The sequence below is a fragment of the Bactrocera neohumeralis genome, chromosome 5 (genome assembly GCF_024586455.1).
Source record: "Bactrocera neohumeralis isolate Rockhampton chromosome 5, APGP_CSIRO_Bneo_wtdbg2-racon-allhic-juicebox.fasta_v2, whole genome shotgun sequence".
Taxonomy (NCBI): Eukaryota; Metazoa; Arthropoda; class Insecta; order Diptera; family Tephritidae; genus Bactrocera; species Bactrocera neohumeralis.
The window spans coordinates 68,705,255-68,732,366 of record NC_065922.1 but is presented as its reverse complement, the minus strand read 5'-3'; the positions used below and the strand labels follow the sequence as shown (position 1 = coordinate 68,732,366).

Here is a 27,112-nt window from a genome sequence, read left to right as displayed (position 1 = left end):
GTTGAGTCACTGACTTTAATGAGCAATGGCTCCGGATATTTCCACCGACCTGGCTTAATCAAAGACCGTTCAACTCTTGATTTTCATCAATGAAGGGTTCTATCGACCTGACATAGCCCTTGATATCATGAGCTCTATAAGTGGTGGGTCGCGGAAATTGTGCCTACCTCAGCTATTCAATATCAGTAAATAACATTTATTAGTGATGGATCTGGACAGTTCTGTCGATTTGGCTTAACCAAGAATCATTTAATTATTGATATCCGTGAATGAAAGCAATCCAGTTCTAGATTCCAATACCAATTGTGTTCTTTACTCCCATCAGTGATAATTACTCAAATTTCGAATCGGATTCGGCTTCTAAACACTATGGAGTTCTTATCTCTACAGAATAAAGATTTTGTGTTTTCAAGGGTTGTTCATTAATTAAGACTAGCATCTCTGTAGTGTCCAAATATGGGCTTTGAATTAATCCAAAGGATTAATCTTGTTGTTGTATTGGAGATAAAATACTTTCATTGTATTTACCAAACAATATTATTGAAAGACCCTCTTTATTGTCAAGGTACTTAAGGTGCATTCGTGATTATTAGCTCAGAACATTTACCTTAACCATGAATTCTCCAAATGATTGATTCACAAAAACTTGCCCGCAGAATCAATTTGGACAACTTAATAATGAAAATTTTATTATACTTGCATTTTATTTCCACTACTAATTTTTTTTTAATATTACTCAGCATTCGAGTTGAATATTTTCAACTTATTCGAAATAGGAACAGTTTTTTTGAGCTTTCTTTTCTTGTCTGAACTAGTTTTGAGTTTTTGCGGAGATTGGGAGTAATTAGTGGGAACAGTTTTTATCAAAAATTTACATAATATCAAAAAATAACAAATGCAACCGTCATCGGAAATTTTAACCCGGGTACACTTCGGCATTAATGACCGCTTGGGAACAGCTTTTTCACGGCTTTCCTTTTTAAATTACTTATGCGCATAAGATGTGCTCATGATATTTTTGGACAGTTTTCCAACTGGGAACAGTTAGTGGGAACAGTTTCAAATTATACTTTACATAATGTAAACAAATTTTTGCATAAATTGATACAATGAATATTGATATTTTTATGTTGTTAGTTTTGCCAAGTGCAACCAGTTCTTGGGAACAGTTTGTTGCCGATGTACGACAATAAACATTTTATTGTATAAATGACTTTAATGACATTAGAAAGCTAACAGAAATTTTAACCGAAAACACTTTCTATCGTTATTAGCACACCGGGAACAGTTTATTTTTAAGCAACTTTTCAGTTCAGTTTTGCAACATTTCTATATATTATACGCTGTGAGATACAATTTTTATATTGTTAGTTTATTTTACTTACATACTATGTATGTATGTACATAACTGGGGGGGTTTGTTTAACTGGGAACAATTCGTGGGAGCAGTAGTTATCGCATATGAACATATTTTTGTCTATATTTAGCTAAAAAGATAAAGCTATCAGACATTTTAACTGCATTTTTATCTTTGTTAGCACACTGGGAACAGTTTGAAGCACCTCTTTAATACAGTTTTTTCTTCTCTAAAATATGAATATTATACGCTGTACCCATAATATTTTTATATTGTAAGTTTTGTGAACTGGGAACAGTTAGTGGGAACATTAGCTAACGCATATGCACATATTATTGCCTATATTTCGTTAATAAGATTAAAAAGTCAACAGAAATTTTAATCGCGAACACCTTTTATCGTTATTGGCATACTGGGAACAGTTTATTTTTGTATCATTCGCTTTAGTATTAAACATTATGTAAGTTACGCTTGCTATGCGGACTTTTTAGCTGTACATTGTGCAATCGTGACCAATTAAGTGTCTGCAAATATATGCTCGCCTTCATACAATAATTGTTCACACTTTTGTGCACCTTGCTGTGACTGCATCTATGCTTTACCGCTACTTTAATTAAACGCTCGCATTTTCCAACATAAATCTTTGTTCTCTGCAAGCAGCTGTGTGGGAAAATCAAAGCAGTTGTACATATTTTCATGTTTACCTCCCGTTGGCGCTTCTGCCGCTCAATGCCAACCAGCCAAGAACCGTTACATTTCAATTTGCCCACAACAGTTACTTGCAATTGCTATTCTTGTTGTATTTATGTAAGTATTTATTAACACCTATTGTTATGCCGTCTTAATGGGTCTTGTTGTTGCCTTAAAAGATGTTGTTGTTTTAATTGTTGTTGTCTTATTGCTTATGTGCTGTACGGTATGGGCTAGTTGACCTCTAAAATGACATGTTTGTTTGCGCATAAGCACTTATGTGACACAAAGATGTGTTTATAGAAAAACAACAACAACAATAACAGCAACACCACCGCTGACATCCGCCTTTTATTGTAGTTTCTTGTTGTTGTTGTTGTCTTTTGCAGCTAAAATGCATGCATGCGCCAGTCACCGCTTATTTAAGCTGTTCCTACACATAAGTTGTTCTTTCTGTTAGTTGTTTGTGTAAAGCCCGCATATGCATGTTTGTACATATGTTAGTTGCAATAATTGTTATTCTTCGAAGTTGTTGCCATTTCTGCTGTGTAATTGTCTCTTTCTTCAACGCTTAAGTTCAATGTCAAAATTAGCATAAAATACCGTTAAATAGCGCTTGCTGCGCATGCGTCGTTGTCGTGCTCACCACCAACAATGCAATGCAGGCACCACTACAATCACATTTACAACTACAACAACATGCTTGGCGCACGGCTTTGTGCGAGCACAAGTCGCCTTAGCCCAGCCAGTCAATAAATTGGCTTTCTTTGCGTTGAGCTTTGCGAATTTGTAATTGATAGTTAATTAATTTGTGCAACAACAACACCAACTGCGGCAAAAAAGCCACAACATTTTTTATGCGGCGACGGAAATCCATAATAATAATAATAATAATAGGCGAACGAGGCGTGAGAGGACCCTTGCATTACGCCGCCTTTGTTGTTATCGTTGCTGTTGTTGCTGTCGCTGTCACCGCGAGTGCAATAGACAACCTCAACCTGCTATCCTTGAAAGTTGGCGCAGCATTGCAAGCGCGGGTGCGGTGTGTGTGTGTGCCGCGCAGTGGCGCTCAGTCTTTAATGCTCTCCACCACTCTTTCTCCCGCTCTTCGCCACTTTTGCGCTCAGCTGCCTCGCGCCAAACGTTCTAAACTTGTTCTATTCGCTTGCTCATTCAATTATTTATTGTGTAAGCGCTGCACTAGCATACTAAGCGCTAACTTAGCGCAGTTGCTTTGGCTAAATAAATGCGAAAATTCTCAGCTTCTTGACTTAGGACCGTGTCCGGGGTCTAGGCTAACCAACCATTGCTGGCGTTGCGCACGCAAAGCCCGCAGCCTTTAGCGTCGCACACCGGCAATAAATTGACATTGAAATATTTTTATGTGATTATTTTTAGTTTTTATTTAATTTATTTTATTTTTTTTTATATGTGTGTGTAAGTGCAATTCATTACCACGCACACACATGTAATATAATTAGTGCATAATAATGTGTTGCCGGGCGTTGTTTATGCTTTTCTATAGCATTGGAGCCAGTCATTTATATAAAATATTGTTTGTTGCTTTCAATGAAAAATTTCCTATAAAAATAGTTTAAAGAATTAATAATTTTTCTATAATTTTTTTTTTTTAATTTTCTTAATTTTTCCAATTTTTTTTTTACTTTGGTTGGTTATTTTTTAAATCTTTTTCAATTGATTTTGGTCTCAGTTAATGATTATGTGATTAAGCAGAACATTTTTTGCTTTCAATGCAAATTTTTAATTAAAATTAATAACTTTTCTATAATTTATATAATTTTTTTCTTAATTTTTTCCAAATTTTGCTTTTTTTCTTTCATTTTGGTTAATTTTTTTCAATTTATTTTTGTCTCAATGCAAATTTTTAATTAAAATTCATAAATTTTCCATAATTTATATAATTTTTTCCCTAATTTCCTTAATTTTTTCCAAATTTTGCTTTTTTTTCTTTCATTTTGGTTAATTTTTTTTTCAATTAATTTTTGTCTCAGTTAATTATAATGGAGTTAAGCAGAAAATTTTTAATTAAGTCATTAATTTTTTTATAAATAAACAATTTTAAAACCGGAAACTAGAATTAAGTTTAGTTATTAGTTGGTTAGACAAAATTATGTTGTTTCTAATTTAAATAAATATTTAAACATAATTTTAAGAAATTAATAAAATTATTTTTTCTTAAATTTTTCCTAATTTTTCTTCTTTTGTTAATTTTTTTAATTATTTTATATTTTTTGTCAATTTATTTTAGTTTCATTTAATTATTTTCTTATTAAATATTTAAACATAATTTAATAAAATTAATTCTTCTTAAATTTTTCCTAATTTTTCCTCTTTTTTTAATTATTTTATATTTTTTGCCAATTAATTTTAATCTCATTTAATTATTTTCTTAATTTTTAAAATTTGTTTCTACTTTTCTTTCATTTTGGTTAATTATTTTTCAAAATTTGTTTCAAATCCAGCGATTTTTGTGTGTTAATTATTATGTGATTAAGCAAAAAATTTTTAATTATGCCATTAATTTTAATCAATTAAAAATTTAAAACTCTAAATAAATCTCATTAATTTTTCTTAATTAAAAAATTTTTAAACCGAAAATTAAAACTAAATTATCTCATTTAGTTACATATTACTTGGCTTAGACAAAATTACGTTGCTTCTAATTTAATAAAAAATTATCAGTAAAAATAATTTTAAAAAAATTTAATAAAAATTAATTGTTTTCATTTTTTCTACCTTTTTTATTAAATTTTTTTAAATTTATTTTAAATTTTTTTCAAATCATTTTAGTCGAATTTAATAATTTTCTTATTTTTTTTCTTTTTTTCATTTTGATTAATCTCTTTTTCAAAATTTGTTTCAATTGATGTTTGTCTAAGTTAGTTTAAGTTGGTTAATTATTATGTTATATAGTAGAAAATTATTAATTCTCATTAATTTTTCTTAATTAAATAATTTTTAAGCCGGAAACTAAAACTAAATTATCTGAGTTTGTTACTACTTGCTTAAGACAAATTTATGTTGCTTCTAATTTAATAAAACATTTTCAGTAAAAATAGTTTTAATAATTAAATAAATTAGTTTTCTTAATTTTTTTCTAATTTTTCTGTTTTTTTAATATTACTTTAATTAATTTAATTTTTATCTTAAAATTTTAATCTTAAAATTTTAATCTTTTCCATTTTGGTTGGTTATTTTTTAAAATTTGTTTTAATTGGTTTTTATTCTCAGTTAATTATTATGTGTCTAAGCAGAAAATGTTTAATTATGTCATTAATTTTTCTTATTTTAAAACATTTTAAACCTGAAACGAGAACTAAATTATCTCATTTTGCTATTCCTGGTTTAGACAAAATTTTATAAAATTTTTTAAAATTAAAAAAAAAATTATTAAATTAATTGTTCCTAATTTTTCTTTTTTGTTAATTTTTTTAAACTATTTTAAATATTTAATTTTTTTTTTAATTATTTAAAATTTTATAAGTCATTTTAAATTTTTTTCAATTCATCTTGATCACATTTAGTAGTTAGAAGAATTTTAAATTTTTCTAATTAAATAATTTTAAAACTGGAAATTGAAAAGAAAAATATTTCGTTTAGTTCGTTTAAATATTACTTAGTTTACATAAAACTGTATTGCTTACAATTTAATGAAAATTTTTTAAGTAAAAAAAATTAATATTTTTTTTGAATGTTAAAATTAATTGTTCTTAATTTTTTCTTAATATTTCTTAGTTTGTTTAATTTTTTAATTATTTTAAATTTTTTTAAATTATTTTAAATTTTTTAAAATTATTTTAAGTTTTTTTAAATAAATAGATTTTGCAAAAAATTGCAATCCCGAAATTTTAAAACCGTTAATTTTGTAAGAAAAAACAATAAAAATCTAAAATTTTGCAAAAAAATTGCAGTACCGAAATTTTCAAAACCGTTACTTTCGCAAAAAAAAATCTATAACGAAAAAAAAAGAAATACTAAAGTCATAATCGATATCGCTTTAAAAAAATATTAAAAATTCATTAAGTTCAGAAAAAGTGTGAATCTCAAAATTTTCGAAACCATTAATTCTGTAAAAAAAAAGAAATGCAATCCCAAAAACAAAAGAAAGCAAGCATAGAGGTCTACGCCAATTTGGCTTAGCAAACAATATAAAAAATCATGAATTTTGCAAAAAAGTTATCCCGAACATACATAGTTCTAATACCTCCTTGTATTTTTTTCACTACTTGCTGCTTTTTAAACAACAACAAGAGTATGCGCAGCTATTCACAAACACCCGCACAACTTTTGCTAGTTGAACTTCATTGACGTTGCCACCGACTGAGAGAGCGCACGCCTGCCAATGTGTGCTTGGGGAGTGCCCAAGTATTGTTAGACCTTAAGTGCATTCGAATGGCAAAAGTGCATTAAACGCACCTGGCAATGATCAAGATTAGAATACGATTTTTTATGTATTTTTTACAGTTATTTTTTTTTATTCAGGCAATTACTTACATACAATTAGTTACGTTGCAAATTGTATTCTCTGTGCTCTATAAAGTTCGTTTTTCCATTTGAGATCTCAGAGGCGGTTACTTTGCAAGTAATGGCGCACCTGGTTTCGAGTTGAAGTCCTTTATGGTTTCAAAACTGTTATCATTGCTGTAAAGTGTGGATTAATTTTCCGAGTTTCGGTTGTAGGAACTCTTCTTCGACTGTTCTTCAAACTTAATTGGTACTTAATATTGACCTTGGATTGCTTTCGTGCCCTTATAACCAGTGTTAGGAATCTATAGTGGAGGCTTGATCACTTTACTTACACTTCTAGCTCGTTAGTAACCAGCATTGTTTTAATCATGAGTACATAAGTTCGGTGAGATCCCATAATATCTCTTGATCCAATAATTTTAAGCAAAATATTTCAATAAATCAGAGAATCTCTATTGTTTCCAGTAATTCTCAATGCGCAATGCAAAGAGAGAATATCTCTCGTGACTCACATAAACTTAATGCTTTCACCGACAGCTACACCCACAATCAAGCGAGCTTTTAATTACCTTCTCACTAAAATTTGTAAATTTCGAAGGAATTTTTGTATGAAACATCAAATAATGCTTTACTGGGATTTTCCGCAAATTTCTCAATCAATCATTCATAATTTAATTTGTCAGCGTTTGTGAATTAATCAGTTAACCGGACATAAGACCAATTAACTGATACTTAGTAATCTGCTCCTAAAACCAACTTGTAAATCCCATTTCATCTCAATAAAGACATAAAAACTTTCATGCTAAAAAAAAGATTGCAACAATTAACCAGCGTATGATCGTAAAAACTGTACCGCTATTAAACATGTATAGAATCTATATAAAATGTACTTCAAGCAAATCTATGAATAGTTGGAAAAACCAAGAAAAATGCATAGCTAAAAATAAAAGCAACAAAAACAAAGGTTTAAAGTCATGGCCAACAATTTTGCTGCTGGTAATTGCTTTGTATTGGCAATTATTCTACGTGCGCGTAGCGCTTACTGCTGCATTTAATAGGCCGTCGACGCGTGTGCACCGGAGGCTGATAGTTGTCACTTAATTGAGCGCGCTTGTTAATAGCGACGCAGGGTTTTAGATGACATTTCTATACAGGGTGCGGCAGTCAATCCCGCATTTTTAATAGTGCGGACGTCGACGCGTGAAAATAACATCAGCACCGGAGGCTGATAGTTGTCACTTAATTGAGCGCGCTTGTTAATAGCGACGCAGGGTTTTAGATGACATTTCTATATTTTTAGTTTAATTGCATATATAAAATGTGTTTGATAGCGTTTCAGTAGTTTGCTTGATCTAGTTTTATGTATTTATTCAATTTATTGTCGTATGTGTAAGTTTCGAAGAACTTATATAATATTGATAGAAGCAGAAAAAATAACAGGACATATTTTTTTAGCATAAAAAACGAAATTATGTATTTTATAATTTTTCGAAGTTAAGTTCGAATTTTCGAAATTCATATAAATATGCCTATGTCTGTTTTTCAAGACAATTTTTTAATTTTTGTTTTCTGTTAAGCATTTTATAATTTTTCGAAGTTATGTTCGAATTTTCGAATTTCGTATACATAAATATACAGATGTCTGGTTTCCAAATAAATTTCTTTATTTTTGTGTTTTGTTGGATTTTAAAAGTTTAAAATCCGTTTCATTATTAACTTTTTTAAAAAATTACAATTTTAATTAGTTTCTAGACATTTTTTAAAATTGCTGATATTATCTAATAATAAAATTTAGCTTATATTATCTCTCGAGTTAAAAAATGTTTCAATAGGTTTATTGTACTCATTCCGCTCTATAGTGCAATAGTGCCTTTGTTTCCATGCACTATTTTTGTTTGTTTACCCGTGATGGACTGGTAGCCAATGTGTTAGGCTAGTCTTATGAAAAGCACTTACAACATTTCTGCTTTTAAATATTATGTATTTGAGAACATAGGCATGCGTGTTGTATGCAAAAATGAAATATGTTAAAAATTAAATACGTCTTTTGTTCTAAATACTTATTTTAAATATTCGAAAAATTTTTAGGTAATGTTCCAAATTTCGAAGTTCTTCAAATTTTTTTATATTACTTTAATTATGTTTTTTTTACTTTTTCTATAACTGTTTTTGAAATATTTAATTTTTCGATCTTCGAAAATTTCGAAATTCAATTCTATTTTTTAAATTTTAAAATAAAAGATACGTTTTTATATTACTGTTTTTTTTTAAATTTCGAAAATTTTTAAATTCAATAAAAGATACATATTATTTTTTAAATTTCGATTGAATGTTAGTTCTTATACTGATTCCAATGAAAATTACAAATAGTTGTAAATTTAAATGTGCATCTTGCATCTAAATCGCACAAAACTCAGTAATTTTTTTTTCGAAATTAGTCACTATTTTAAAATTGATTCATTTAGGTACTTAACCGATGTAAGATTTCATTATATCATAAACTGCGGACAGTCGACTTCATTTTCTATACAATTTACAGCAGTTCGAAACTGTGTTCGAAAAGTCGAAACTCGCAAAAGTTGTATTTCCAGTATTTTTTCTTTCTCAACCGCATAATAGCTTTATTTGATCTCATAAATTTAGATTTATGCGATTGATACGATTTATTACAATTTAATTTCTTTATTATTATTTCAGCAAATTATTAGTAAAAACTTTATTGAATTATATTTATGTGTATGCCTTTCAGCTATTTGCTTATGCCGCGCTATAGCTTCGGCGTCATACCACAATAACACTGTAGACGATCGGGTCAAAAAACCGGTGGCTGCCACCACCGTTCGCGCCTATCGTGTCCGCACAATCACCCGGCCTTCTCAATTCACTTTTAAGCCGCAAGCGCCGACTTACAATATCTACCATTGCACATACATAACCACATAAATACGTACATACATATGTATGAAATTCTGCTGTGTTCTGTATGGAAATTTTTTTGTTGTTGCACTTTTCGCGCTTGCACAATTTTCTGTAACGAATTCATGATTTCAATGCATAAACAATTTATTGGCATTTATATGCGCCGCTTTGACTTTTCCGTTTGTTGTTGTTGCTGACTGTAATCGTGTTGGTTCAACGATTTCGCTGTATGGCGGCAGGCTGCAGCCGCAGTTCGGTCATTCATTCCCACTCAAGGCAGTCCAGTTTGCTACGTTCGAAGACATGTCATTTCAAATGCAATCCAAATCATTTGCGAAACCTTAAATTAATAGAATAGATAATGGATATTGCCATTGCAAAGAAAAAAGGAGCAACAACGCTGCATTAAATGTTGCTTAGCGAGTTCTTCGCTGAAAGGGAAATAATTTATATGCTAATAAATTGGAGTTAATATGTATTATATAAGAGACACATTTCAATTCAGTCACGTATGTTGCTAGAAGTGCAATTTAAAATGTCAAAACAGCGTTTACATATGTTCGAAACCAGAAAACTTATGTTCGAAAATTCGAAGTGAGCGAAATTATTTTATATTGCAAGATAGACAATGATTTTAGTAAAAAACATTAAAAGCACTGGTTTCGAATTTTCGAAGTTTATGTTCGAAAAATTTCAAATGGGTTCTATGGATATATGCCGGTATATACATATGTATGTAGGTGCATACAACGACTAAACGTTTCTTGTCAGCATATTCAAATATTTATTAATTGCTCGAAAATTTTTCAAAATTCCCTAAAAATTATTATTATTATTATTATTAAATTTATAGCATTATTATTGTAAGCCCTTACAATGTTAAATTGGTAAAAAGTGAGGAGTTCAGTTTTTTTCAGAAACTCAAAGTTGAAAATTTGGATATTCGAAAAAATAACAAAAACGTGCGAAAACAAGTAATTTTGAAAAGAAAATAAAATATCTCGCGCAAAATATGTAGTTACTAAAAATTCCTTCTAAATAAAACAAAAAGCATACTAGTAGTGTAACTTTTAATTTGGAAAGTTAAAAAACCTTTTTTTCAATGTATGTACATACATATGTATAGTACGTACATACATATGTACATATGTACATATATTCATATAATATAATAAAGCTCTTAAAAGCAGGTTAAAAAACATCGTTTAAAGTTTGTTTTTACAATTTAAACCAAAAAAATTATTAGAAGTTTATTCCAAGCAGTGTTGATTTCACTCTCTTTTGGTTGAGTAATAACAAAAATCATATGCATAGGCATTTTTCACTGACTATTTATGAAAAGCATAGTTGAGGTTTTCATGTTAATATTCGAAATTCACCAAAACTACATATATACCTGTATACTATATTTTCCAAATAATTCTTTTAATAAACCAAAAATGGCACCCTTAGAGGCTTTCGAACTGGATGTTCGAAAATTCGAAGTTCGCCAAAACTATACATATACTATATTTTCTAAATAATTATTTGTAGTTAGCCGAAAATACTGCCTTTAAAGGATTTCAAACTGCATGTTCGAAAATTCGAAGTTCGCTACTCTATATTTTTTAATTGTTTCTCGCTATTAAAATAATACTGTCAACCTTAAAAGCATCCAAACTTCATGTTCGAAAGTTCGAAGTTAAGTAATAAATGTGTGGAAATAATGAAATATGTTTAATATTTTCACCCAAATCCGTTTGTAAAATAATTGCTAAAATTAAATTTAAACGTTTTCCCTAAAAAGTACCTTACCACCGAACTTTCAGTGCAGCATTTTTGTCTAACCTAATAAAATGTATATACATAAATTAAGCAGCTGTTCTAAAGGCACACATTAATATTTGTTTATAATAAACAAAGCAAATAAACCAAATTAAAATACACCGTAAATTTCTTATATACATATTTGCTTGAAAGAAGAAAAAAAATAAGAAAACAATAATAAACTCCAACAAAAATAATACTAATCATTTGACCTAAATTCAAAACCAACTGAAAAACTTAAGCACTGCCGCTGCGGCTGATGGCGATGATTGCGGCAACACGCTGATATTGCTAGGCAATGTTTTTGTTGTAAAGAAAGCATACACATTCATAAAAAGTGCGAAGCGATAAGATTAGAAAGAACTGCTCACGAAATGCTTGTTTCATTAGAAGGCGAAGAAAAAAGTAAAACACAGAAACAAAAAAAGTGTTTGAAAACAACAACAAAGCGGAAAGAAACAAACATTTTCGAAATTTTATTTGCTTTTTCGATGTTTGTGTATTTTTATGTGTGTATGTGTGCAAGTATGTATTTATGTAGGTATATATAGTAAGTCATTAATTAGACATCAAATATATGCTCTCAAACATATTTTACATATGTATATACATACATATGTATGTACATAGCTGCATAGTACATATAAGGTGTATTTGTTACCGCTTTCCTCCTAGCTGATAGCTGGCATCGGCATATAAACAAAAATAAACCTTCAACTTGATTAGTAGCCAGGGATACCATTTACAGCATTGATTGCTTATACGAGACACAAGCATATAAGGCGAAATTCAATCATACATATATGAATATTTCTACACATTTATACATGTATAAATATATACATGTATGTAGATATGTACGTACATATGTACATATGTATGAAAGCTGATACGTCGATACAGCTGTTTATGTGCCATATGAGTATGAGACCTACATTCGAACATTATGTGCACAACCAATATGAATACAATCCTACATTTGTGTGTATGTACATAAATACATCTTCATATATGTATATACTATATATGTACATGTGTATATATGTATAAACTATCTATGTTTGATGAGTCAAAACATATGTCAAAGTCAATAGCATGCGCGATCGGTATTCAAAAGAAATGGGAACAGCTGAAAAATGTGCGTTCTGAAAGTGGGCATAGGGACAAGAGCTCATAAATGAGAGAGTTCGAAATTTTTGAAGCGAAAAAAATTTTACTTTTAGCATAATCTTTAACATATTATATATAACCTTAAGTGTACAAAAGGCGATAGATATTATTTCAATAAAAACTTTTCATTTTCGAAAATTTCGAAACTACACTTCTCGATTATTTTTTTTTTAATAAAAAAGAATGTGGCATAAGTTAGGTTTGCACTTTAGCAAAAAATATGATTTTGTTATAAAATGTTAATTTTCGAAAATTTCGAAGTTTACTTTCGAGCATAATTTTTGCAAAGGCAATGCGTGTTGTAAGTTTATAAATACTAACTTCTAGCATGTAGGTTAAGTGTAGGAAAAGCGAAAGACATGATTTCATTAAAAACTTTCCATTTTCGAAAATTTCGAAACTACATTTCTCAGTTACTTTTTGAAAAAAAAAAAAGTGTGGTATAGGTACCTAAGCAAAATATACGATTTTATTATTAAAATATTAATTTTCGAAAATTTCGCAGTTTACTTTCGAGTTTATAAATATTTAGATTTGGCGTTTAGATTTATTAGAAAATTGTGAATTTCATTACACGCTCTTCATTTTCGAAATTTCGAAGTTGATAGTTAGGAAATTTTTTCTTAGGTTTATGTTGATATTTTGTTTGAAGAATTATCGATTTTGTTAAACAATTTTCATTTTCGAAGTTGACTTTCAAACTTATTTTTATAACATACATATGTATGTATGTAACCACGATTTATCACTGGCATAAGCTGGTCCGCTAGCAATTCGGTGAAGCTTTGGTACTATTACTTATTAGTAGTCAATTAAATATTATGTAGGAGGGTTATTAAAACCTAGCATGGCTTCGAGTGTCGAAAATAAGTCAACTCAGTATTCTAGTCGTTTTATATAATGCATTTCTGCTAAATTCCGAATTCCGAAGATTTTTATGTTTAATTTTAAAGTTTAGTTTGGGAATTTGGCAATAACCTTTATTAGCAGTCAACTAAATATAAATTTATAAAAAGGAATTTTCAAGTTATTAAGTTATTTACAGTTTCGAAATTTTTATTTTGTTCAAATCTCAGTATTGATTTCACTTTTGTTTAATTTAAAGGGATTTTGGAAATTTCGAAATTTTCGAAGTTAAGTTCGAAAAATTTTGAATTGTTGATAACTTTCCAGAGCACACTAATACACATTAAATATAATAAATGTTTACGAAATTGTGAAATTTCTTCATCTTATGGTGTCTATTAAACTCCCAGAGAACACTTCTTAGGTAAATATGAAGCTCTTTATTCATTATTTCTACATAAAAAAATACATACATATGTACATATGTATAAATTTGCAGACAATCAAAAAATAAGTAAAATTTCTTAAATCTTGTTTTAATTGCAGAATATCTGTTTTATTTTTATTGTTTTCTTTTGCATAAGCACAATTTTTCCTTTCATCCATTTCCATCCATTTTATGTCCATTAATACTTTGCTGTCCCTAATATATGCCTTTGTTTATATTAAATAGCTTGTCTGGCGCTTTTATTGGTGAGCCTATGCTGCTAGCAACAATGTTAGCATAATTTTTAGAAAATTAGGTTAATAGCTTTTTGGGAGTGAGTAGAGAAAAGGTGCTGGGCCATTTATTTAAAATAAATATTTTACAAAGCTATTGATCTTTATGTGACAAGCGGGTGTCTTTTAGATAGTTTAAATGACATAGTGTTCCTAAATATAGAAGTAGCCAACTGTTAGAACATTTTATAGAAATCCATTTAATTTCGAAATATTAGAAAGTGAAAGTTTTAGCAAGTAGTCACTTCCATTTTATTATATTATACGAATTATTTCATGAATGTTTGCAGATCGACGCATATTATGACACCTTATAAAATATTACATAATGTGTTATTTCATTTACAACATATGAAGCGTAGAAATGTTGGAGTTAAAGAGCATAATTTATTTGTGAAAAAAGCTCTATCAGTAGTGTCTTTATTTATTTGCTTTGCAGTGCATCAAGTAAATTATTACTTTTCTTCAATAAAAAGTCTTTTTACAACCATTAGCTTTTTACAATAAGAAATTTTGTTATTCGAAATTGTTTTCGAATTTTCGAACATATAAAACAATGTCTCAAAAATTTGTTTCAATGTGCACAACAAACTTTTGCAAAGGTCGAAATATTTTTTTACCAATTTCGAATTTTCGAAGTTAACTTCGAAAAATTGTGATCAACAAATTCTTAAATTAGGTCACTTGAAATTGATTTTGGAGTGTTATTTTTTATTTTATGCCCATTATCATAAGTTCAAGACGTTTTAATAGTGTTCGAAAGTCCAAATTGATATTCGTTAATGGAAAATGTTTTTTGTTTGTACCTGTACGATATGCATGTGTGCATTTTTGTTTGAATGAACTATTGCTTTCAGTAAACTACCAAAATTTACAATTGCTAACGCTTTAATTCTAAAATCGGCACTAAACTGATGCGCTTGTATAGATGAAGATAGGTGAAGAATATGTATGTTTGTATGTAGAAGCATAAGCACAAATTTCTAAATGTTGCAATCAACACTCTGGCAGTAAGTTTGGTATTTTGACAGCTCAGTGGGTGAACGATTAATACATAGTACATATAGAGATGCATATTGCAGCTTTTGTATGTACATATGTATGTGTGCTTGTATGCCTGTATGTATTATACATGTGTATATATCCGCGCTTAAGTGATCAGTCAGCCAAATAACAACAAAAAGTGTCAATAATTCTTCGTGTGAAGTGTCACATTTGGCCCAATTTCTTAACAGCATACTGTTGTTGTTGCAAGCATATTATTGTTGTTGTGTCTCTTGAAGTCGCCACCGTTCGAATTCTACACTTTAGAACAATTTGTCAATTTGATGGCTATTTTTCGACAGAAACAAAAATAATAAAAACAATGGAAAAGTAAAATTACAAAAAAAAAAAAAGAAATGCCTTGTCGTGACTTTTCGGCTACGCGTTGATTGCCTAATTCGACGTCAAATGCTCCACTTAAAGTGACAGCACTCGCTTCTCTCATGCTTTCAATACAGTAATACTCAAAAGCGTCTAGAGTGCCTAGGTGGCACCACTGCACCTTTCTTTTACATACATAAATATGTATCTGCTTGTGAGTACTAAACCTTCAACTTTTGTTGTTGTGCTCATGAACATGAAGAACACCTTTGTTTTCTCAGTTTTCCAACATTTTTCCACTTTTCCTAAATTTTTATTTGGTATTACGATTTCGACGTAATCGTCCATACACGCTCATGCTTTGTTGTTGTCTTTTTTTCAATTTCTTCGTTTTGTTTTTTTCTTCAATCTTTCTTTGGTTCCGTCGCTTAGGCAACTTTTCAAGTTCTTGGCAACTTTGCTCGTTGTCAGGCAGCTGCACGTTTTCGTAGCGCGCGCGTTATCTACTTATAGTTGTTGCTGTTGTTGTTGTTGTTGCTGATCGCAGCATGCATACGCGTATTTGTATTGGTTTTTCCCCCCTTATTTGTTCTTGCTACGAAAGCAAACTGTCAAAATTGACCCAGAAATGTGGAACGTAAATAAATAAATGAAAATTATTGTTGTTGTTGCTTACTGTTTTGTTGTTTTTGTTTCAGCGCGTGGGTGAGCGCTTGTATTTAAGTGTTGCCATTGTTGTTCTTTCTTTACGCTGTAGTTCTAGCCGCGGCTCCCGCATGCAGTCGCCCACCTTTGCTTTCCTTCGCTGCTCTGTTCCTCTGCTTCGCCTTTATTTAGTCATCCCAACGCACATGTCTATTCAGGTGAGCAGTTTTGTGTGTTTTTCCCGTTTTTACTGAAATCAATCTTATTTCGAAACGTTATTGAAATATTCACCGCAAAGCCATGACATCGATATTTTCTCTGAAAAAAATCTCTTTTTAATGGGTTTTGACTTGTTTACGACGGCTGAAAGTGTGTCAGCTGTGGCAAGTCACTGGGAAGCAAAGTGCAGTGAATTTAGAATATATTTCGGAAATAGTTTCCACGAGAAAACTACCAATATCCATTGTGGCCTCCTTATTTGGAAGTTGTTCTCGGCGTTTATGAAAGCTGTTCCAGACTGGTCCGATTTCGGCAATTTTTAAGTTCTAAACACGTTCTTTGAATATTGAAGATTTGTCTTCCTCTCTAGTTCGCCATAAGAAACCACAATTCAGTTAAGAAATTAACGCTTTCTTAGGGTTTTAAATAAAATCGCCTAAATGTTCGTCAGATTGGGTACGAAACTTAATCTAAAATACATCTATCTTAATTTGAGATCAATAGCATTGCCACCTTTTAATATAGGAGCAGTTCATCAGTAGATGCTGACAATGTTGTAGGAGATTTTTGAACTTGGTAGGAACTCGTGCATACCTCTTCAGCACATAGCAGAACGGGAATAATGAGTGACTTATAGAATTTGGTCTTTGTTTGTCGAGAGACGACTTCACTTCTCAATTGCCTACTTAGTCCGAAATAACCCTTGTTGGAAAGACTTATTCTGCGTCGGATTTCGAGTGTAACGTTGTTGTTTGTGTAAATCCTGGTTCCAAGATAGACGAAATTATCTAAGACTTCGAAGTTATGACTGTCAACAGTGATAAGGAAAGCAAATCGCGAGTGCGACGACTGTTTGTTTGATGACGGAGATATTTCGTCTTGCTCTCGTTCACTACCAGACACATTTGCTTCGCTTTTTTGTCTAACCTGGAAAAGGCAGAACTAACGGCGTGGTTCTTATAGCCAATGATATTGACGGAGGTATTGCTCAAAGTCACTTTCCACAGTCGTATTAGTTTTGTGGAGACAACAAATTCAGACCTCAGTTTTTGATGCTTCATAGGAATGTAGAGCATCTCCTTTTTCGTTCAAGAACATCTTTTTCCCCGCTTAGAGCGGGTTCCCATTACATGGTGAACTCGAATTTGAGGTTATTCTTCATAAACCTATCGTATCATATCCAACTTGACTGACGGACTGAATTTGGCTTTGTTTTTTGCCAAACCCTGTAAATCTTACTTGAACCATGGTTAATTATTAAAGTTATTTCTAAGCGTTTCGATCTTCTTCGAACAATCGAATATTCAACGTCTTTCAACAGCTTTAACGAGTACTTCTGCTCCGTGCTTCGTCACCCAAAGAGAGTACGGCATAGTGGCAATAAATATGGCATAGCTGAAGCTCGTTCCACGTTACTATTATTTATTGCTGTCTGTAATTTATTTGAAATTACGTTTACGATTTTTCATTTGCGCTGTTTCAAAGCTTGACTTTATTGGTGTTTTGACTCCGGTGTCGTTGTTGTCTAATATTATTTACGCATAGCTATTCATTACGCTTTGGCTTCGATTCGGCTGGTTTCAACTTCGTTTTTTCTATTCATGTATATTTTCGCAAAAATATATAAGAAATTTATTATAATTTTCAATGTCAAAGTTATACCAATTAACATAACGGTATAGTAATGTTGAGTATTTCATTTCATTTTATGTTATTTTGTTTTGTTCGCGTAACTAATGGCAGGTCATAAATTATTGCCCGGCAGATGAGGAAGCGAAAAGGTGTGTAGTAAAGTCGGAGTCGGAGAGCAAAGTATTTGCTGAGGCTGCTGAGGTTTAATGTATTCGCGGTGTATGGTATGAACTGAGGACATTTTACTTAGAGAAATAAGGCATGGTTAATGCCTTGATATATAAAATATGTGTCTAATTGCTTTCATACAGTCTTTATTATAAACTTTTCGAACCTTTTGAAGAGTTAGACTCTGAGGAATAATATGTTATATTATCTACAAGAAGTGTAGAAATATTGGGATTTACGAGCATAATTTATTTTGAAGAAAAGCTCTCTGAAGATACTACTGCTTCATGTATTTATTTTGTAGTGTATCTTTTATTCAATAATAAGTCATTTTATAAACCACTTGTTTTTTACTATAAGAAATTTTGTTATTCGAAATTGTTTTCGAATTTTCGAGTATATAAAACAGAGTCTTAAAAATTTATTTTGATGTGCAAACAAACTTTTACAACGCGCGAAACATGTTTTTGCCAATTTCGAATTTTCGAAGTTAACTTCGAAAAATTTTTATTAACAAATTCCTAAATTAAGTAGCTTGAAATCGGTTCTGGTGGTGTTATTCTTTATTTTATGCCCATAATTATAAGTTTAAGACGCTTTAGGGGGTCAGTAGGGTAACCTGGCCTGCTTTTTTGACAATATTTTTTCATAGAAATTTTTATTATACAATAGAACTTTTTTCACATATCATTAGGTATATCGTGGAGTGTAGAAACAATTTTTTTCGATTTCTCAACGACCTTTAAGAAGTGCCTAGGTTAGGTTAGATGGCTGATCAAACATCTCACTTGGACTGATATATATGTAGTCCTTCGTGAAGTCATAGAAAAGAAGAACTTCTGTATTCGAACTTATAAATTAGCAAAACGCTTAGTAGTTAATACATTTACACAGGCGTTTAATTTCTATTCCCGCCAGTTCGGTGGGATGTTTGAAGGTATGCGTTCCCAACTGTTTACCTCCCAAACGCGCTACAGTCAAGAAGGAAGTGTTGATTTGTTTCCACCTCATCTTCTTTCACACAGCTTCTGCAGATGGCATTTAGTAAGATTCCCAACCTTATAATTATTGGACGCCAATAGGGCACTGGCCTGTTAAAAAGCCCCACAACTCGGGAGAGGCTAGCTTTACTGAGAGCAAAAAGATCACTAGATCTCTTGCGATCGATCTTGAGCCAAAGGGCTTTGCGACAGCGCTTGTACCGATGGTGGCCGAGCGCTGGCCAAGCTACCGCGAAGCCCAGCTCTCTATAGTAGAACAAACGAGGATACGAGAGCACCGACTCATTCCACCGAATCTTTTCTTACTAGCTCATCAGCTTTGCAATTTTTTGCGATTCCGCTATGACCTAGCACCCAGGCGAAGTGCTTTGAGTATTAAAAACTTGTTAAGGCGACCAATATTAATATCAGCCTATTCATTCAGTTCCCCGAAAATATGACAGCCAAGATTTTTAACCAATGTTTAGTGAAAACTCTGTACTGCTCTCCTGTAAACTGAGTTCTGGTGGCGAAGTGTCAAATCAATTGCATCTTGACTAAATTTATTATATTTATTAAGTAGACCGGCGGCTTAAAATCAAGTCACTTAAATAAAGTCTCTTATTGCGACAATATTATTCAAACTTGAAGAAACTTTTATAGTTGGAGAGAGTCTTGAGACCACATACCATATGGTATGAATGGCTCCTTTTTTGTACTCGTAACTTGAACAATAGACCTAGAAGCTATGGGTCCACTCAACTTTGAGGAGTTCAAGTAGCAAAATAACTTTCAGGGTCAAGAATATTATTATTTTAGTAACACTTTAGTTATGGACTCTTGCTGCCCAACAAATCATGTCAACCCTTCTAACCACCTCGAGCAACCCACATTTCGTACTTACCTAACAAACTTGGCCACCTGCAACAATCACAGCGATTGCAGATAAGGCCATGAAGTCCATTAGCACAGCGACAACCTTGAAATTCACCATAACAACATAAACCGCGCATACAGACATACATACATATATACTATATTAATACATATGTAATAATGCTTTTATATGCTCAGCGTGATTGGCGACAAAATAACGGCAATAAAAGCCGCACCCTGTATATTAAAATTGTAATAAAAATCACTTCAACAGTTTAATGTATAAACGTGACGCCCTTTTTGTTTTCTTACTACGTATGTTGTTGTTGGCCGGTTGATTGTTGTCAAGCGTGTTTGCAAATCTGCATACGATGTACCGTTATTGTGCTAATCTACTGCTAATTAAGGATTAGCATGAACGGCCACCCGCTCAGAACGTGCACAGTGCGCGCAAGTGCAGTAGACAACTACAACAACGTATGCAATAATAATAATAAGCAGCACAACAACAACAGCAGTCAATCAGTCTATCACACAGACGACATCGCGATCGAGTGCTGCCGATTGCGCAGCGCGCACCTGTTTTGTTGTTATGGGCAGACCAAGCCGGTTGCATGACGCGCACTCGCGCGCTAACAAGAATTATTCTTAGCGCATGCGCGCGCGCCCGCGCCCGCATATGTTAACGCGCTTGCGCCTTAGTTGACTTTGTGCACCGTCACTAGTCGCGCCGTATTGTTGGTCAACGCCGACAGTATCCTTGGACTTGGCTGCTAATTTAATTTTTATGGCTAACATCACAAACTGCCGCTATGTCAATACCACTTGTTGTGCGAGCGCGCGCGCGCGCCACATACGCACACCAACACACATAGTAGCAACTAGAATGTTAATTCTTGCCGCTGCCGCTGTCACAAGCAATTTGTTGTTGTCAGCTTAGTTGCCACTTTGGTATGCAACCTTCAGAGCGCGACGCGTGTTGTTGCTGTAAGCGCGCCTTCTAGCGCAGCATGCGTTTTTGTTGTTTTCATTTGTGTTTTTGCTTTGCGAACTTCACTTCTAGACTTCTAAGAATTTCCATAATTTTTTTGCGTTTTATTTACCAGTTTCACAACGGTTTTATGCGATTTTCTATTTAATCGCTACGAGCGCGCGCTCTCTCCCAGCCACAAACTCACACATACGCGCACGCTCAATTCGTTCTAACACACGTTTCCACACTATTTCGCTAAGCGCTCGCTTAATTGCGTCGCGCAAAGTTGAAAAAGCTAATATTTGCCATTTAACATTCGCGCATGCGCATACTAAGCGCGCAGCTAACGATTCGCAAGCCGGCGCATTGTTGTTAGTTGTTATTGTAGCGCGCATAGCGTCTGACTATTGATTATTGATTAATGGCCGTGCTTTCATTGCGCTCGCTCTCTTTTAGTCTCTCGCACTATAGCTCTTGTATAGGTGTCTTTCTTTATGGCTTATTTCTCGCCTCAACACAAAATGCGTCTATCGTTATTTTCACATCATTTAAACGCGGCTTTCCATTAACTTAACTGGTGAATTTCTTACATGCACTTTCGCACGCAACGCGCCGTTTTTTTTTTATTTGCGTTTTTCGTTTTGCGTTCACGCGTTTGTATTGTTGTGCGTAAGCAGAGTGTGTAAATTTGATTTGTATTTTCAAAAAGTGTTGTGTTACATTTTTAAACTGAATTCTTCTTCTTCGCTCGGTTCACTAAAATCGGTAGCGCGCACGATAGTTCCACCAACAACCAACCTTGTGCAAGTGTGCGGATAATCAAACGAAGTAAATCTAAAGCTTTATCTAAAACCGGTTCTCAACTTATTGAAAAGGATAAACCCAGAAAGTCTGCCAAATATTATCAGGTCAGCAGAAAGTTCGCGCTTTCCTCTACGAACTCTTGCGACTGTGCTGTCTGTAGTTTCTGCGCGCGGGCATTTTCGTTGAATCTTCTGTGACCACCATTTTTATTTCGTCGTAGAATGTGTTTGAATTATTGAAGGTGTTCAATTTCCTTTTTTAATTAAAGTGCCTAAAGCCCTTAAGCTATGAAGGCGGCAGTTTCAAGTATTGCTAAACTCATACTATACTGCTTTTTAAGCATACTTTTCTGCAGCCGCGTCGGAAATTTTTACTGCCGCATGATAAATAGAGAGCTCACTTTACTGCCCACTATAAAACTGTGTTCTGCTTGTCCAAGCTTTGGCATAACACACGGAAAGCATCAGGATGTTAAAACGTTCACTGAAGTTTTGTTTTACTATATGTGACCTGGTCTACGAAAAGGGAGCTAACGTGCGAAAACTAGTTTTCTGGGAAAAGCTGTTAAAAATAATCGTCAGTTTCTCGTTATCTCATTAATTGTTCTCCTTTTTTTGACACCTAAGCCCCCTTTCCGTAGACCAGGTCACATATATAGTCCCAAATAGCATTTCTGCAAAGAGCGTCCTGATCACTCGGACGAAAAATTAGTCGTAAATTCAGTTTCTGCAAAGAGTACGATTCTCAAATTCTGGGTTCATTATTCGATTCCGAAGCCGTCTAGCATTGTGTATATATAGTGTACTTGCATATATTTGTTTTAAGTGTCTGCTCTACCAACGAAAACGAATGCCTCAAATTTTGCCTTGACTCCCGCAAGGATAGTAGTAGTAGCGGCTGAATACTGATCAGTTGACAGTCCTTGAACGGATAAAAAATCCGGGTTCGTTCCGGTTACGTAGACCCAACTGTCGTGAGATCCGGTTCCCACAAGAGTCGTATTTGCTATCTTTTCAGACGGTTTCAATCTTCACTTAATAGAGTTCAAAACCTCAGCTACAAAATACTTTTTGCTCTATTCCTAAAATATTAATTATATTTTTACGTTTATTTTTGCAGGCCTTTTGGGTAATGACGCGGGCATTTCTTTTGCAGCGTTGGATTTTCTTTTTATAAGGTAAGTCATATAATAGTTTTCTTTAAAAAATGTAGATTTATTTGATTTGATTAGAATTGCATCTTATAAAATGGTAGTAAAACCCGAATATAATCTGCAAATATCTAAGTTCAAAAGTTTTGGTACAACTACAAAACGTTTTAAAATTATTCTCTGAGTTAAGCTCAAAATTATCTTGACATTCTTCGTAGGTAGGACGCCAGATAATTTATGAACGAAACTTCTAAAATGCCATGCAACAATTTTTTTAACTTCTCAATTTATGTTGGCAACCCTATATACATTTTTGTGTCTGTTTTAAGTGTTTCTTAAAATCAAAAAATACTTTTTTTGAGCTGTCTGTTGTGCGGTTGTGATTCTCAGAAAAATGTTGGCAACGTTATAACATTTTTTATATGATTTAAAATGATTTCTAAATTTAAAAAAATCGTTTTTGCTCAAAAATTTTTTTAATCCGTCGATACTGTTTTTTTCTTTCAAGCATTTTTTTAATTACGTTGGCAACTCTATAAAACATTATTATTATTTAAACATAAATTTTTCATTTAAATTTTTTTTTTCGAAAGTTGTGTTTGTTGTATGGTTTTTAGAATAATGTTGGCAAGCCTATAAAAATTTATTTTTGTATAAAATAAAAATTCTGTCAATCTAATTTTGGTAACCCTCTTTAGTTTTATAGTTTTCTGCATAAAATTTTTTTTTATGATATTTTGGATTTATAATTTAAATTTTTTTGCGTAACTTGTGTTTATATGGGTTTTCGTATATTGTTGGCAACCCTTTAAAAAATTATTTTTGTGTAAAATGAAAATTCTGACTCTTGATTTTCGCAGAAAGCTATCAATTGCTGTTATCTTATAACTGAAATTTCGCCGTATAATTAATTTAAACTGTTTGGGCCCTTTAGTTGGTAACTCTGCTTAGTTTTATAATTTTCTGTAAAGAATTTTTTTTGCTAAAGTGTTCATTACTTTCGGCAGATTTATCATTTGATTTTTTTTTTGAGAAAGTTTTGTACATATATGGTTTTTAGAATAATGTTGGCAACCCTATAAAAATAATTTTTTGTACAAATAAAAATTCTGACTTTTGAAAGCGCAGAAAATTAACAGATTTCTCATTTAAATTTTTTTGAAAAAGTTGTGTTTATATTTTTTTTAATATAATGCTGGCAACCCTATAAAAAATAATTTTAAAAAATTCTTATATTTCATTAACGTAGAAAGCCATCGATTGTTGTTGCCATGTAACTGAAATTTCGCCGTATAAATAATTTTATATATGTTATGTCTCTCTAGGTGGTAACCCTGTTTAGTTTTATAATTAAAATTAAATAATTGTAATATTTTTTGCTAAAATTTTCCTTCCATAATTTTTCTATAGAAAACATTTTTGCTAAAATGTTGCTTACTTGCAGCACATTTTTTTAAATTTAACTTGACATCTATGGCAACCCTGTTTCTAGAATTTTTACTGTTTTTCAAAGCAGCGCTTAATGAAATCAATTCTATTTTTGAAGTGTGAGCAACTCATATATTTTGTGGTACTAAATTCTTTTTAATACTTTTTGATAAAAAAATCGATTTAATGGCAGCAACTTTTGGCAAAGTTGCCAGTTACTCGACAACTCTGGCAACCCTGGCAATTCTGCTTTTGTATTTTACATTCTAAAATATTTCTTTTATATAAAAATTGCTCTATCTTTACAATGATGTATTGAAATTTTTTACTATTTCATTTGCTCAAGTCTCTATACTGCGTTTCGTAAAGATTTTTTGAAATGTCCCTTTAAAAACTTTAAAAAATGTCCCTTTAAAAAAAAAAGAAAAATATTTATTTTCCTGATTTTTTCTAAAAATATTTAATCATTATCATTTATGCGGTATCAAACATGAAAGTTAGCGTGAAAAGCATAGATGTAGACTGATCAAATGCTTGTAATTCTCAACCAGTTTATGTATGAAAAAAATTTCAGTTTTCAGTTCACTGCGCTTAATTCACAAATTGTGCATTTTTTCTTCTTTATAACTACAATGCAAATGTTTTACCATTTTCTACAAAATAAAATATCTAAAAATTCCATGTGGGAGTCTGTGTCTCCAGCGTAAGGTGTAGCCACTGTCAGACTTAATAAATAAGTAAATAAATACCTTTCACAATACTCACTGTCTACAATCTACAACTATTACAGTTGCGTAAGCGGAAGCATTTGTTTTTGCTAAATACTTGTTTACTTTTGTTGTTGTTGTTGCAATTTTATGCATTTGTGGACGCCACACGGGTGCATGCATACAGATGTATGCATTTAACGGCGACTGACGAAATTTGCATTTTAGCGGTGCAGAGGAAAAAACACAGAAATTATGGAAAATGTGAAACATAAAATCTCGAGGTTTACAATCGCTTTGAGCAAGAAGCATATGGGGTAATAAAAAATATGCAGTTGGAAAATAAAACGCTAATAATACTTCGAAATGATGTGTACTAGATACGTACATATGTATGTATATGGCTAGTACTCATATATGCAGATGTTTATAGCAGGCTCCGTGTCAGATTTAATCAACTACTGTTTACATACATATGTACATATATGTATACATATATATATGTTTATACATACATAGCATATAGTATATACACTTAAACATAAATAGATCTAATCAGTTCTGACTTTAATCTGTAGAAAATCACTTGAACGTCAATGTAAACAGAGAAAAATAAGCGTTATTTACGTGTGTATGTGTGTTATAAATAGCCAATAACGGTGTATTAAAACATTGTCGTTTAAAGTTAATTGATATTATATCTTTTTTTCTGAAAATTGTTTGCAATCAATTGCTTTACATGAACTAAGATGCGGTAACTGATGTAAATATAAAAAAAAAACACTTTTAATAAGAAATACATACATAAATGCATTAAGTTATGTAATATATGGTATATAAATAAAGGGTGATCGATTTCGAGGTTCTCTACTTTTTAAAGAAAAAGCACAGAAACTTCAAGTTTAATTGTGAATGTTATTATCAATCGAAAGTACATTCTTTGCTATTTATTTCTTGAAGATATCTCGTTGAGACCAATTTTCGATGACTCGTTCGAGCATTTCGACTGCTAATTGGCAAATGACGCGCGTGATGTTTTGCTCCAAGGCTTGCTTCGCAGCGGGTTTGTCCACAAAGACTTTAGACTTTACATAACCTCACAAGAAAAAGTCTAACGGTGTGATATGAACAGCGTCTGTGTAACTTTATATTGGCTACAAAGCGCTTCGGCAATCTGTAAGTCCGAATACGGGAGTTTTTCATTTAATGGCATCACAAAGGACTAATTTGTTAGTCTACGTGGGATCATCGATCAGCCATTTTTACCTAACCTATATGAACACGATCTTGGTGGCCAATTGACCGGCACAAAACGTGAAATGAGCTGCTCATCGAAGTGTTCCCTCAATAAATCTATTGATTGATGCGATGTGTGGGAAGTGACGCCATTTTGTCGAAACCAAATGTTGCCGAGATCACGCGCTTCAATTGCAGGCATCAAATACTCGGTTATCAAGGTGCAATAACGGTCGCCATTGATGGTTACGTTCTCACCGACATCATTTTTGCAGAAATATAGACCCACAAACTACACCAAACCGTTGTTTTTCTGTATGAAATCAGCTCTTAAATCTCTTCAGGTTGCTCTTCGTACAAATTGCGCAATTTAGCTTGTTTACATACCCATTGAGCCAGAAACGGGCCTCCTCGCTGAACAACATTTGCTTCGATAACATCGGTTCTTGTGGAAAATTTTCAAGAGCCCATAGAGCGAAGCGATGTCACTTTGGAAGGTCAAGTGGCTTCAGTTCTTGTATAACCTGTATTTTGCACGCTTTCAATTTAAAATCTCGACGTAAAACGCGTCAAATCATGCCATAATATGACAGCTTGACACGACTCACGAGCGATATGTCAAAAAAGACTATTGAAAAAACTACCTCTACTAGATCACACTTTATAAATAACCAAGTTTTTGGGCTTTTTATTTTTATCTTGTACAAAAAATTTTTCTCTTTCATGAAATTTTGTGAAAACTTATCTTCTTACGTTCCAAACGCAATGTGTCTTTTTATTCAATTTTTTTTTGTAATTTCTCCTGATTGATGGATTCCTGGTAGAGGAAGTATTGGATCGTTTCCTTAGTCTCAAATATTGTTATAGATATACCCACTTTCAACGTACGCTCTTCAAATGGCCAATGCTCTTTTTTGTTGGCTGTAAGTCTAT

At 32.2% G+C, this 27,112-nt stretch overlaps 1 protein-coding gene across 1 annotated transcript in view; it reads left to right on the top strand.

Moving 5' to 3' along the window:
* Positions 1-22,777: 22,777 nt before the first annotated feature.
* LOC126758457 (hormone receptor 4) overlaps positions 22,778-27,112 on the top strand; it is an 81,618-nt gene continuing 77,283 nt past the window's right edge. Inside the window, exon 1 of the mRNA XM_050472726.1 lies at positions 22,778-22,835. The gene's annotated coding sequence lies outside the window, so the exon portion shown is untranslated. The remainder of the gene's footprint in view (positions 22,836-27,112) is intronic.